The sequence below is a fragment of the Schistocerca piceifrons genome, chromosome 1 (genome assembly GCF_021461385.2).
Source record: "Schistocerca piceifrons isolate TAMUIC-IGC-003096 chromosome 1, iqSchPice1.1, whole genome shotgun sequence".
NCBI lineage: Eukaryota > Metazoa > Arthropoda > Insecta > Orthoptera > Acrididae > Schistocerca > Schistocerca piceifrons.
In genome coordinates, this window is record NC_060138.1 from 532,767,068 (window position 1) to 532,781,918 (window position 14,851).

The 14,851-nt window shown below is 44.4% G+C and overlaps 1 protein-coding gene across 5 annotated transcripts in view; it reads left to right on the forward strand.

Annotated features, from left to right (window-relative positions):
* Nucleotides 1-14,851, forward strand: part of LOC124798904 (phosphatidate phosphatase LPIN2) — a 320,607-nt gene that overhangs the window by 70,307 nt on the left and 235,449 nt on the right. The gene's annotated exons all lie outside the window — the stretch shown is intronic.

Below are 14,851 nucleotides of genomic sequence, written 5' to 3' on the forward strand. Positions count from 1 at the left end.
AACATCAAATCTCTGATCTCGCTGCGGGCCGGAAAAAGATCCTGCAAGAATGGGCCCAACGATGGCTAAAGAGAATCTTCAACGTGACAGAAGTGCAACCCTTCCGCAAATTGCTGTTCATTTCAGTGCTGGGCCATCAAGAAGTGTCAGAATGTGAACAATTCAACGAAACATCACCGATATGGGTTTCCGGAGCCGAAGGCCCACTCGTGTACCCTTGATGACTGCACGACACAAAGCTTTACCCCTCGCTTGGGCCCGTCAACACCGACATTGGTCTGTAGATGACTGGAAACATGTTGTCTAGTCCAACGAGTCTCGTTTCAAATTACATCGAGCGGATGGACGTGTGCGGGTAAAGAGACAACCTCATGAATCCATAGACCCTGCATGTCAGCAAGGGACTGTTCAAGCTGGTGGAGACTTTGTAATGGTGTGGGGCGTGTGCAGTTGGAGTGGTATGGGACCCCTGATACGTCTAGATACGACTCTGACAGGTGACACCTAAGTATCATGTCTGATTACCTGCATACGTTTGTTCATGTGCACTGTGCATTCCGACAGACTTGGGCAATTCCAGCAGGACAATACGACACCCCATACGTCCAGAATTGCTACAGAGTGGCTCCAGGAACACTCTTCTGAGCATAAACACTTCCGCTGGCTGGCAAACTTCCCAGACATGAGCATTATGGAGCATATCTGGGATGCCTTGCAACGTGCAGTTCAGAAGAGATCTCCACCGCATCGTACTCTTACGGATTTGTGGATAGCCTTGTAGGATTCATGGTATCAAATCCCTCCAGCACTACTTCAAACAGTAGTCGAGTCCATGCCACGTTGTGTTGCAGTACTTCTGCGTGCTCACGGGGGCCCTACACGATATTAGGCAGGTATACCAGTTTCTTTGGCTCTTTGGTGTATATTCTTCCTACTAGACGTACACGTACATAAGTATAATAGGTTATCTGCTAGCCTTACTAACGCTGCATTTCCACTCGCCAGCACCGTATCTATCACAGCCGTACTCGAACTCTGCTGCGTGTAGGATGATCAATAAAAAGGATTGAAAAATAAAATGGTGAGACGGCAAATAGAACTGGTCTCAAAATTTCAGCTGAGAAACCAAAATTCATGACAAACATAGAAATGCACCAAAATTCATAGAAACACAGATAGCTAAAAGAGAGCGAGTACGTAATTTCAAATGTCTTGGAGAAAACAGAATGCATTAGAAAAATTTTCAGTAGATGTAAGATTTAACAAAATGGGGAGAGCGTGTGGTTTTACAAAGAATATTTACAACAAGAAAGGCATATCTAGAAAAACAAAACCAAAACACTATACCACAGTGGTACTACCAGTATGCTTGTAAGGATGTGAACGCCTAACAATGAACTATAAGCTGGACAGAATATTGGTACTCGAAAGGCAGATAGTTAGAAAAATAATGGGTGCAATGCAAACAGCAGATGGCTGGAAAAAAGTACTGAGGAGATCTACCAAAATGTAGAGAAAATATCAGAAGCAATGGCTAAATGAAAACTAACCTTTTTTGGATATCTCTACCGAATGAACGGGAACAGGCTCACGAAAGAAATATTCCTGTATTTCTAGAAGAAGAAATCGACAATAGCTTGGATTACAGAAATAAGAAGAGATCTACAAAGAAACAACATCAAAGGATCAGAAATACCAGACAGTAGTCTTTTTAAGAACAAAATATTAAAGTTAAAAGGCTTTCAATGCCGAAGAAATAAGAAATCGGGAATAACATTGACAGAAGAAATGGAAAGACAAAATGTGGAGAAGACAGAGGAGCCGGCCGGAGTGGCCGTGCGGTTCTAGGCGCTACAGTCTGGAGCCGAGCGACCGCTACGGTCCCAGGTTCGAATCCTGCCTCGGGCATGGATGTGTGTGATGTCCTTAGGTTAGTTAGGTTTAATTAGTTCTAAGTTCTAGGCGACTGATGACCTCAGAAGTTGAGTCGCATAGTGCTCAGAGCCATTTGAAGACGGAGGACTGGAAAAACAGAAAATAACAAGGAAGGATGAGGAACTGAGAAACCTCTGACGCAACTCATTTCCTGCGCATGATTTCGAGCGTCATTCAAAGGAGCATCAAATGCCTTTCTAATCTGTTTTATTTGTTACCTTTAGTTATATGATTCTACAGAACTTTCATTTTCTTTTAATTTTCAAGTTTTGTTCACAAACAGTGAAAAATAATTTATTATAGATGGGTATTCTATTATTTTCCTAACTAACCTAAAACTTTCAAGCAGTTAAATGTTTTTTGCACAGCCAGACCTTATGCTGCTCTGTTTGATACCCCATTTGTCCATTTCTCACTCTTCGCTTGGCTATGAAAATTTGGACACAAGTACATTGTGTAGTTTATAGTGTGTCTTGTTTTCATACAGCTCAAAGATCTGACCATAAAGTACACAAGCTTATGTAATTTTTTTTGTTGCAGGTAAGTCCTCGTTTATTTGAGGAAGAATTGGGCTACGCATTGCAGCAGTGAGTAGTCATTGCCACCCAGTACATTAATTTACCGACTATGCCGAGATACTGAATGTCTTCGCAGAGAAATATAGTAACGACACATCCAACACGCCCGCCATGAAGCGGCTCTACGATATGTTGTAGAAGACACGGAGCGTGGCAGATGCGGCCAAAAGTGCAGGAAGTGCCGACATCGGAGAATCTGTTAGACGAGCAGGCTGCCAGTATGAGCTCTCCGTTGTTATTGCCCACAAGGCGCTGCCAGGGCGTCTAGATAAGCAAACGTACAAAATTCCTGCTGGTCATGAGGTGTTTCCTGAAGGCAATGGAAAGCATGTAGCTTTGAGTCTGTGGTTCATGTCATCTTCAACGCCAAATGGGAAAGAACTCTATGATAGGTTCCGGTCTGACGTGGATTGACTCCACCTTGATGTATATGTGAAGGTTCAGAATTCAGCCTTTTAGTCTACAGGAAACACATATCAGCTCTGAGAGTGCAGTCTGGACGATAGAAAGTCTGTGTTTCACAAGCTACGTAGACCATCTTTATCATTTCTTTCATAGCTCTGAAATATTGACCGCTAAGTTCAGATGATGCAACAATTTGTAAATACCATACCTGTAGCAATAGACGACTTGCCCAATAAGTAGATTCCAAGGAGACGACAGTGACTTCATAAAGGCCTCACTAAAGGTTATTGGATGGTTAAGTTCTTTCGACGAAGAACTCTGCAGAAACTACTTAATTAATAACGTAGCTAAATGTTCACTTGCTTTATTTTTATAACAATTTGTTAATAATGTCTTATGTTTGTCTTATATCTTAATTTTGTGATTGGAATTTGTCACACTTATCTTTAGTTCTGCCATGTGTTAAATAAACATACGAATTACATCTACATCCATGCTCTGCAAACTACTGTGAATGCATGACAGACAGCACTTCCCATTGTACCACTTATTAGGACTGCAGCGCGGGAAGAAAGAGTTTTACATGCATAATCTTGTCCTCAAGGTCCCTGTGGGTGCGATGAGCACGGAGTTGTTGTATATTCCTAGAATCACCATTTAAAGTCGGTTCTTGAAACTTTTTAAGTACGCTTTCTCTGGGTAGTTTGCTTCTATCTTCGAGTTTCTGCCAGTTCAGTATCTTCACCTCTGCAACATGCTCCTAACGGTCAAACAAACCTGTGACCATTCGTGTTGCCCTTATCTTGGTACTTTCAGTATCCTCCGTTGATGCTATTTGCTACAGGTCCTACACACTTGAGCAATATTCTCAGATGCGTCACGCGAGTGATTTGTAAGCAGCCTCCTTTATAGACTGAGTGTATTTTCCTCGTATTCTACCAATGTACCGTATTCTACCGCCTGCTGTAGCTGCGACTGAGCGTACGTGATCGTTCAGTTTCATATCCCAGGTACTTGTATGAGGTGACCGATTCCAGTTGTGTCTCGTTGATACTGTAGTCTAAAGTGTATTTTGGTTTAGTGAAGTGCACGATTTTACATTTCTGAACATTTAACGCAGTTGCTGATCTTTGCACCATTTTGAAATCTTGTGAAGATCCAATCATATTTGCGCATCTTTTTTCAAATGATGCTTCGTAATCGGTAAGTGTGTCATCTGCGAAAAGTCTGAAGTTACTGTTAATATTGCCCGCAAGGTAATTAATATACGACACGACCAGTAAGGGTGACCACATACTTCCCTGGGGCACACCCAAAGTTACTTTCGATCCGAGGTAACATGCTGCGTTCTCCCCAACTAGAAATCCTCAATCCAGTCTTAAATTTCGCGAGCGGTCTAAGGCGCTGCAGTCATGGACTGTGCGGTTGGTCCCGACGGAGGTTCGAGTTCTTCCTCGGGCATGGGGTTTGTTTGTCCTTAGGATAATTTAGGTTAAGTAGTGTGTAAGTTTAGGGACTGATGACCTTAGCAGTTAAGTCCCATAAGATATTTTGCTTGATACCCACCCGTAATTTCATAATTTTGATAATAAGTTACAAACACAATTAATGCAGTTTAAGTTCTCGTTTCCAGAACGCGTTCCACGGAAAAAATGTAAAAGTGTTGTAGTAGCTTCAACCGTATAAGAAAATGGCACATGGGGCTAATTGCGACTGGGAACAGTGGTACGTCACTGGAGCAATATAAACAGTCGAAAGAGAGGCAAGCTACTGGCCGAACATTCGCGAAACATACATCAAACCCTCTCTTACTGCACGGCGTGGAAGCGTCTGCAAGCATTTGGACAGCTAACAATAGCAAGCGCGGCGTGAGGACAGAAAGCGTTCTGAAATAAAGAGCGATGTCTGCTGCTGAGATCCTGTCTCCAGTGTAGGCTGTGAGCCAGTCCTTGTGGTCTGTCTGCGGTGCAGCGGGCCGCTCCAGTCATGAGAGCTGGAGCAGGCCGTGTTACGACTTCCGCCCTGCTGCAGCTTGTCTGTCCAGTCCCGCACTCGTCAGCACTGTTTATTACCACGAACACATACGCCGCCATGACGCTGCTCTTGCCAGCGATACGCTTCGAGGTTGACGTCTTTCACCTTTACTTTTCTGTCTTACACTTTTAAGGATAATGAAAACTAAAAAACACACACACACACACACACACACACACACACACATACTCACATACTCTTCGCAAGCCACTGTACAATGTGGCGAAGATTACTGCATACCAACATTAGCGATTTTCTCTCCCATTCCAACGAGGAATGCGCCGTAATGCCGGCCACTGGTGGCCGAGCGTTTCTAGGCGCTTAAGTCTGCAACCGCGCGACCGCTACGGTCGCAGGGTCGAATCCTGCCTCGGGCACGGATGTGTGTGATGTCCTTAGGTTAGTTAGGTTTAAGTAGTTCTAAGTTCGAGGGGACTGATGACCTGAGATGTTAAGTCACATAGTGCTCAGAGCCATTTGAACCAATGCGCCGTAATCTCTTATTTTTTTCCTTGATTTCTACGGAAAATATTCGACGGTGGCAGCATAATGGTCACGCAGTCTTTGTCGAATACTGATTGAGTCTATAAGTACATGCAACACAGTTTCGCAAGAACAACACCATCTTTTCTCCATAGTTTCCCACTGCAGTTCCCTCGTCATCTCTGTCTCTTTCGTACGGGCTGTACCTGGCCTGTTACGATCTTAAGAAAGCATGTCAGAAGTCGTTCGAAGTCTACTCCCATGCCTACCTCTGAAGGACTCCGAATACTGGGTCATTACTTTCGGACAACTTCACACAAACGTCTTGTATGTCGTTTCTTTTGCTTATGCATTGCACTTTCCCAGGATCCTTCCAAACAATCTAAATCTTCTATCTGCATTGCCTACAACTCTTTATAGTTCAATTTTAGAACGTAGCACTGCGGCGTTCATACGGGATCAACGTAGATGAGGAGCTCTTAAAATACGCGTGCAGTTCGGTGTTTATTGATAGAGAACTTATTTCCCAAAGTGTAACGTTCCATGGCGTGTATTTGAGCCAACTTTCTACTGCTGATTGGTGGCTAAGGAACGTATCATACAGCTCACAGAAACAACGTCGCCATCAAGGAATTCTTCTGGTGATAAGCATCTGCCTGTTGTATCGTCGAATGTAATAGGTTTTGAGTGAACAAAGCAGCTAGTGCTTTGATGTTAGCAGAGAGGCAGCAACAGCAGCAGAATGGGTCGATCAGAAGAGCTCAGTGGGCTAGTCGGTGGATGTCACCTGAGTAACAAATCATCCTTTTTAAAACTGCCGAAGTCGACTATTGTTGACGTAACTGTGAAGTGGAAACGTGAAGGAACAACCATAGATAAAACAAAACCAGGCGACCCTATATCACTGACAAACAGGGACCGTGAGCATTGTGGAAGATGGCTGTGAAAAAGCACACGAAATCAGGGGAGAGAATCACACGCGAGTTCAAAAGCGCTGCTAGCATTCCAGGTAGTACAGTGATTGTGCATAGGGAGTTAAAAAGAATGGTTACAATAGTCGAACAGCTTTTCATAGGCTACAATGTCTGTAGTCAATTAGGTAAAGAGAAATGCCGTCAGCCACACACCATAAGGTGCAATGTGGAGAGCAGAAGCCGATTTAGACTAGAATGACGCAGTGGTGAAGGCGTTGAACCACTGTTGTGGACGAGATATTTTCATCAAGGAAGGAACTTGTTATAGACCATCTAAATCACCTGAGACGAATGCTTCATCAGCCTTGCCCAATTCAAGCTCGTAGTGCGTCGGCAATGACGTCGATGTTAACGACAGCCTACATTAAAACTTTCGATATTTGTTCCTCGTTCCATGGGAGGAAAGTAAAAAGTGCCCTCTCAACTGTGGACACGGTTCGATTGACGGAAAGTGGTTGCAGGAGTTCATTCAAGAAAGCATGCGGCCACCGCAATCTCCGCCTTGTTGGCGCCGGCTACCAATCTCCAGGCGGCAGTGAAAGCGACGCCAACGTAAGGGAACTGGCCATTGGCCGTAATCGGTTGCGTAACTCCTGGACAGAAGGCGCGAACCTGTCTCCACTCTGAAGTCCGTACAGCTAGAGGAGGCACCTGTGAGCTGACCCATAACTTAGGTACCGCGCGACTGCGTCGCTCGCCTGCCGCGATCAATCACGTGAAGCGAATTGTTTACGCTTCCATGGCAATATCTCAGTTTATCAAATCGTGCATCGAACAGATCTCAGTTACAGCTTAATTTCAGCGGGGTAAGTTGTGTTTGTAACACTCAAACGCGGCCTCGCGGGATTCGCCGAGCGGTCTGAGGCGCTGCAGTCATTGACTGAGCGGTTCGTCCCGGCGGGGGTTCGAGTCCTCCCTCGGGCATGGGTGTGTGTGTTTGTCCTTAGGATAATCTAGGTTAAGTGGTGTGTAAGCTTAGGGACTAATGACCTTAGCAGTTAAGTCCCATAAGATTTCACACACATTTGAACAACTCAAACGCGCTCGCATAATACAAATGGATGTCATTTCTACAGTGCTGTCCACTGGGTGACAAAAGTCATGGGATACCTCCTTATATGGTGTTGGACTTCCTTTTGCCTGGGGTAGTGTACCAATTCGATGTGACATACGCACAAGAAGTCGTCGGGAGACCCCTGCAGAAACGTTGAGCGATGCTGCCTCTATAGTCGTCCATAATTGCGAAAGTGTTGCCAGTGTAGGATTTTGTGTACGAACTGACTTCTCAATTATGTACCATAGATGTTCGATGGGATTCATGTAAGGTGATCTGTGTGCACAAAACTTTCTTCAAACCAGTCGTGAACAATTCTGGCTCAGTAACATGACGCAGTGTCATTCATGAGAATTCCATCGTTAGTTGGGACCATGATGTCCTTGAACGGTAGCAAACAATCTTCAAGGAGCCAAACAGAACCATTTGTAGACAACGAACGGTTCAGTGGGGCCAGGGCAACCAGTTCATTTCATGTAAGCACAGCCCACACCATTACAGGGCCACCACCAGCTTGCACAGTGCCTTGTTGACAACTTGGGTCCATGGCTTGGTGGGGTCTGCGCCACTCTTGGGTCCTACTATCAGCTCTCACCACATGAAATCGGGACGCTTATGACCAGGCCACGGTTTTCCAGTCGTCTAGAATCCATCCGATATGATCAGGAGCCTAGGAGAGGCGCTGCAGGCGACGTCGTGCTGTTAGCAAAGGCACTCGCGTCTGTCGTCTGCTGCCATGTCTCATTAACGCCACATTTCGCCGCACTGTCCTAAAGGACATGTATGTCGTACGTCCACCATTAATTCAAGTAGTATTGCTTGTCTGTTAGCACTGACTACTCTACGCAAACGCCGCTGCTCTCATACGTTAAGAGAAGGCCGTCTACCACTGCGTTGCCTGTGGTGAGAGGAAATGCCTGAAATTTGGTATTCTCGCCACACTATGGACAATACGTCGGAAATCTTTTCACATGAATCACCTGAGTACACATACAGCTCCGCCAATGCGCTGCCCTTTTATACATTGTGTACGCGATACTACCGCCATCTGTATTTGTGAATATCGCTATCCCATGACTTTTGTCACCTCAGTGTATATTTAACTTTCTTCAAGCGAGTTATCTCAGTACCTTTGATGACTGCATTCAGGTAGATTCATATGGACGTCACCGAAACTGAACGGGGCGGAACAGCAGTTAGTTACGTGTTCCATTGAACAATCTCACAGTAACCGTTACGATGTGGAACGTGTCCAGTGCATAAAAATGCATGGGTGAATCAAGGGGTTTTTGTGTTGTGATCGCACAATACTGAACGCCAACAAAACGCCACGTCTCCTAGTCGAGTGCTTAAACATGGAAATAGGGTTATGATGTACTAAAAAACAGTATTAAGGAAGTATCATGGCAGCAGAGCAGCGTTACCGGGATGCGCAGACGGAGGCCAGCGCACCGCATGCTGGCTTTTCATCGAATGGCGGTTCGCACCTGACTGTTCGTCCACATAAATCTTTTTCTCGTTTTTCATTCTCTCCCGAAATGAGGGGGTGAGACTTTATTTCCACAAAGTTCTTCTGAGCCACATTTGACGAATGACAATTTTGCGGTTCTCTACGTCAAAAATTGAGCCATATGATATGAACTTTATTTTATTTTGTGTCCCTTATGCAGTCACAGTGAAGGGTGTGAGGTTCACGATATTAGGAAGTCCGTACACCCCTGATGTATTGTAAATCCTACATTCTACTGGAAACTGGAGGAACAGGAAACGTATGCACCAAACATTTTGAAAGATTGTTTATTTTCTCTCGAGAAGCTATATGCATGCAAAGGCAACAAAGAACGGATGGCTGCACACCGTCCTTTTGTTTCGCCCTTTGCATCTTCTTTTCTTTCTTGTTGCTAAACAACGAAGTACCGTATCAGGGCACAAAGGAATAGCTGCCAGTGGCATTGCTTTATATCAATGGGGCAAGTTCAATTTGTACCGAACCACATTCGGACCCGGATCTCGTGCTTACTAGACAGATGCTCTGACCACTAAGCCATCCGGGCACTGTGGTCACCACAACCGCACTGACACCCTAGCAGACTGAAATTCTCAACTCATACCACACACCCTCCCGTAAGAGTTAGAGCTTGGTGTGCATCTGCACTGAGGGGATCACTGGTCATCATAGCCTTTTTTCAGAATGTCCGAAAGAACGGACACCATACATACAAATGTTCTGTATTATTCTCGCTCACTGGAGTTGACTGTTTCGTTGTTGAAGAAGCTATCACTAAAAAAACTGTTCTTTATCTGTCTAACTCTTATTGATACAGAGTGTCAGTCTTTTCGTTGCCGAGGTATTGCAAAATCTAAATAATTTTTTGCATTCAGACATGTCTCCCCTCGGCTAAAGAACAATTGAAGGAAAAATATGAAGTCCACTTGCAACCTTTGCAATAACTGTAGTATATGGAGAGGTTGTAACAATGGAAAATTATACTGAAATGCAGGAGGATCTGCAACGAATTGACGCATGGTGCAGGGAATGGCAATTGAATCTCAATGTAGACAAGTGTAATGTGCTGCGAATGCATAGAAAGAAAGTCTTTTATCAGTTAGCTACAATATAGCAGGTCAGCAACTGGAAGCAGTTAATTCCATAAATTATCTAGGAGTAGGCATTAGGATTGATTTAAAATGGAATGATCATATAAAGTTGATCGTCGGTAAAGCAGATACCAGACTGAGATTCATCGGAAGAATCCTAAGGAAACGCAATCCGAAAACAAAGGAAGTAGTTTACAGTGCTCTTGTTCGCCCACTGCTTGAATATTGCTCACCAGTGTGGGATCCGTATCAAATGGGGTTGATAGAAGAGATAGAGAAGATCCAACGGAGAGCAGCGCGCTTTGTTACAGGATCAATTAGTAATCGCAAAAGCGTTACGGAGATGATAGATAAACTCCAGTGGAAGACTCTGCAGGAGAGACGCTCAGTAGCTCGGTACGGGCTTTTGTTGAAGTTTCGAGAACATAACACTCACCGAGGTGTCAAGCCGTATATTGCTCCCTCCTACGTATACTTCGCGAAGAGACTGTGAGGATAAAATCAGAGAGATTAGAGCCCTCACAGAGGCATACCGACGATCTTTCTTTCCGTGAACAATACGAGACTGGAATAGAAGGGAGAACCGACAGAGGTACTCAAAGTACCCTCCGCCACACGCCGTCAGGTGGCTTGCGGAGTATGGATGTAGATGTAGATGTATAAACAAAGAGAGCAATACAATATAGATTCAGAACATGCAAAATCGTAAACCCCACTACTATAACAAGTGCGGGCGCGTCGAGAGTAGATTAATAACCAATGTTAGCAGGCAACGTCAACATCAAAGCTTTCTTCCCGAGAGTTCTTTACGCTGGCGTTTCGTTCCGTTTTCTTGACGACCTTTGCGAATGCCGCCATTTGAAACGCATTCTGGAATGTTTTGACATTCCTTTCCGTTGTGTGATGTTCACTGTGAATCGCCCTTTATGCTCTCAACAGTCTCTTGTAGTTTTCTACCCAGCATAATACATAGCCACTGCGACAACACGTATTACATAGTACAAAGGTATGCAGGTTAATATTCCGCGCAAGCCCATGGCAGCGATATTTTAGTTCTGTACGTGACCCATTTTCCGCCCACTCATTTCAAAATGAACTGGGTTAAAACTACGGGATCTGTCCATTGTAACGGCATCCCAAGAGCCGAGAAGATTCCACCGGCTGTAAGCGCTTTCAGCTCCCACCACTGGGTCAGTACCATTGGCTCGGCTCCACTTTTGTGTAGACTGCGGCAACTAAAATAATTGCCGGCAATTTTGGCGTACGTTTTTATTTTGTTCAGCGTACATAACCTGAACGTATTCGAGGTGAACTAGTTCGCGGAACTGTTTGCCTCCGGCATGTTGTGTACCGCTTTCGCAAGCGTTCCTTGAATTACTTGCCTTCGAGGAAAGAAACAAAAAAATTTCCGAGCTCTTAGCGTTCCGAACGAAATGTATGTTTACTCCATCCATTGGAAGACGAACAGCAGTCTCGCAAAAGCTTTTCCTGGCCTGTTTCGTAGGACGTTCTAGAAAATTAGCGCAAACAATTATATATGTGCGTATTTTTTTGAATTTAATCTAGAAGAAAGATCATATAGTAAAAGAACCAGGTGATTTATCATGAGTGTATACCAGGCTTCAGGTCAAGAAACTATTTCGCCCTTAGAATTATTATGAATTTTCCGTTTCTTTTACATCGCTGGTGGCTCTTCACCACAAATTTAGCTGTTAACGGAGAAGAATAAGTTGCAAGACGGCATCCTTTTGATGTTCTTAACGTCCTCACAGTTACAAAAATGTTAAGTTTTAAATTATAAATTCATTTACCATGGCGTCCTGATATTTGGTAGAACTTTATACATTTTCAGTTAATGTTTGTATTAATGAGGTTGCTTAACAACATTAAAGAAGTAACAAAATGCGAAAATCACTCAGCCACATTTCTTCAACAAAATGTACTAAGGTATTTGTTTTCTTTTTTCAGTTTGGTTTCATTTTTCTTTTCCATGGTATGTAAAAGCCTCTGAATAAGAGACATATTTATACCTTTTAGAAAAATTATGTAAAATTATTGCTGTTGATATTCATCAGTGCTTTGCAGAACACTTTAAACTATAATTTTATTATTCAGTATGCTTGATCTATGTATCGTAAAAAGATAGAGAGAAAACGTGAATGACTCAAAGAAATTTTAATTTCAGTGTCTCTGAATCTTACCTTCTGGTAAGTATGATCTTATACCACGGAATAGTGAGACAGTATTTGGAATTTATAGCAGGATGGCATGTCAACTAATGTTCTTCCGCAATACGACGAATAACAACCGGTTTTGTAGATTCGTTAATGCTGTTTCAGTAACCTTTATTTTTTTTTAAGTTTTAACCCTGACCGCATTAAAGAGTCTTATGCCACTTAGTATCTGGTTGCCTGAATGCCAGCTGTAGCCAATGACAACAACAAAATAAGCCACTATCTCTAGTACTGATTATGCGGCTAGCTAACGAAAGACAGATCAGTCTTCTATTGTAACATCTCACAACGTTATTAATGAATTAGAGCAGTTTACAAACTTAGTCAATTCCTAATACATACTTGGGTCATATACAGGGTGAGTCACGTAAAACGTTACACCCCTTTTATTTCGTAAACGGTTGCACATATCGAAACGTCAACCGTATTAAAGTGAACCATCTATGTACTTTTTTATTATAATCTACTATTATAATCTACTGAGGAAACACGAAATGAACAAATAAGACAAAGATAAATTAAACCTATAAAACACACTCAAAGAGACAAAACTAGTGAGGAATCTAACATCTCAAAATATAATTTGAATCTTCATTACGGAACTACTGGTATTTTCCGTTTATTTTTATGATATCAGTAGTTGATTACTAGGCACTGTGCGGAAGATATTTATCCAGTATTGTATTGGGTAGGAAAAGCGAATTATTACAGCCCATTATTTTATCTCAACTCCTCCCCTGCCCTCACATCCCGAAGGGTAAAATGTCAACACTGTCACTCAGTTACCCCAAAAACTACAGATTGAACACTAATGTAGTTAGTTTTCGATTAATTTTACATGTCACCCCCTTCACATTCCCACGCCATCGCTAAGAGTGCTGGCGGTGTCTTACGCCAGCAGTATAGTTTACCACATACTGAGTCATATACGCAACAACTTTGCTTCAAATTGCCTTAGACAAGCCACATTTATACCTACATATGACAATCTCCTTGGTCCCATCCCCGCAGATAGGGATGCTAGGGACATATTACCACCACGATAACTGCCTACTGCTACTAAAAGCCATTAGTCATACACGCACCACAGTTCGTTCAAACTTCTCCACACTTTCCAGGGTCATACTGGAACATACACAAACACACCTTTCCAGAGTCATACTGGAACATACACAAACACACCGTGTGTGTGTGTTTGTGTGTGTGTGTTTGTGTCTGCGTTGTTTAGGGGTATTTTCTGGCTGTTTTGGTGTGGTGTGGTCTCCGGCGACTGCGATTAATTCGGTTTGCAGCCCCAATAACCCCTGTTTATGTGAAAATACTTTCACAGCAGTGGAAAATGCAGTATTACGCAGTCAGCGAAACGTACACCACTAAACACAGAGTAGACAGTTATGTAGAAATACAAAAGCGTTGAATATTGTTCTGGTGAGGTTACTGAAAACGTCGTCCGTTTATATTTATACATAACTGACACCTGGGTGCTAATGATTGCCTATCAAGCTCAAAACGACCAGGTACACTCCTGGAAATGGAAAAAAGAACACATTGACACCGGTGTGTCAGACCCACCATACTTGCTCCGGACACTGCGAGAGGGCTGTACAAGCAATGATCACACGCACGGCACAGCGGACACACCAGGAACCGCGGTGTTGGCCGTCGAATGGCGCTAGCTGCGCAGCATTTGTGCACCGCCGCCGTCAGTGTCAGCCAGTTTGCCGTGGCATACGGAGCTCCATCGCAGTCTTTAACACTGGTAGCATGCCGCGACAGCGTGGACTTGAACCGTATGTGCAGTTGACGGACTTTGAGCGAGGGCGTATAGTGGGCACGCGGGAGGCCGGGTGGATGTACCGCCGAATTGCTCAACACGTGGGGCGTGAGGTCTCCACAGTACATCGATGTTGTCGCCAGTGGTCGGCGGAAGGTGCACGTGCCCGTCGACCTGGGACCGGACCGCAGCGACGCACGGATGCACGCCAAGACCGTAGGATCCTACGCAGTGCCGTAGGGGACCGCACCGCCACTTCCCAGCAAATTAGGGACACTGTTGCTCCTGGGGTATCGGCGAGGACCATTCGCAACCGTCTCCATGAAGCTGGACTACGGTCCCGCACACCGTTAGGCCGTCTTCCGCTCACGCCCCAACATCGTGCAGCCCGCCTCCAGTGGTGTCGCGACAGGCGTGAATGGAGACGTGTCGTCTTCAGCGATGAGAGTCGCTTCTGCCTTGGTGCCAATGATGGTCGTATGCGTGTTTGGCGCCGTGCAGGTGAGCGCCACAATCAGGACTGCATACGACCGAGGCACACAGGGCCAACACCCGGCATCATGGTGTGGGGAGCGATCTCCTACACTGGCCGTACATCACTGGTGATCGTCGAAGAGACACTGAATAGTGCACGGTACATCCAAACCGTCATCGAACCCATCGTTCTACCATTCCTAGACCGGCAAGGGAACTTGCTGTTCCAACAGGACAATGCACGTTCGCATGTATCCCGTGCCACCCAATGTGCTCTAGAAGGTGTAAGTCAACTACCCTGGCCAGCA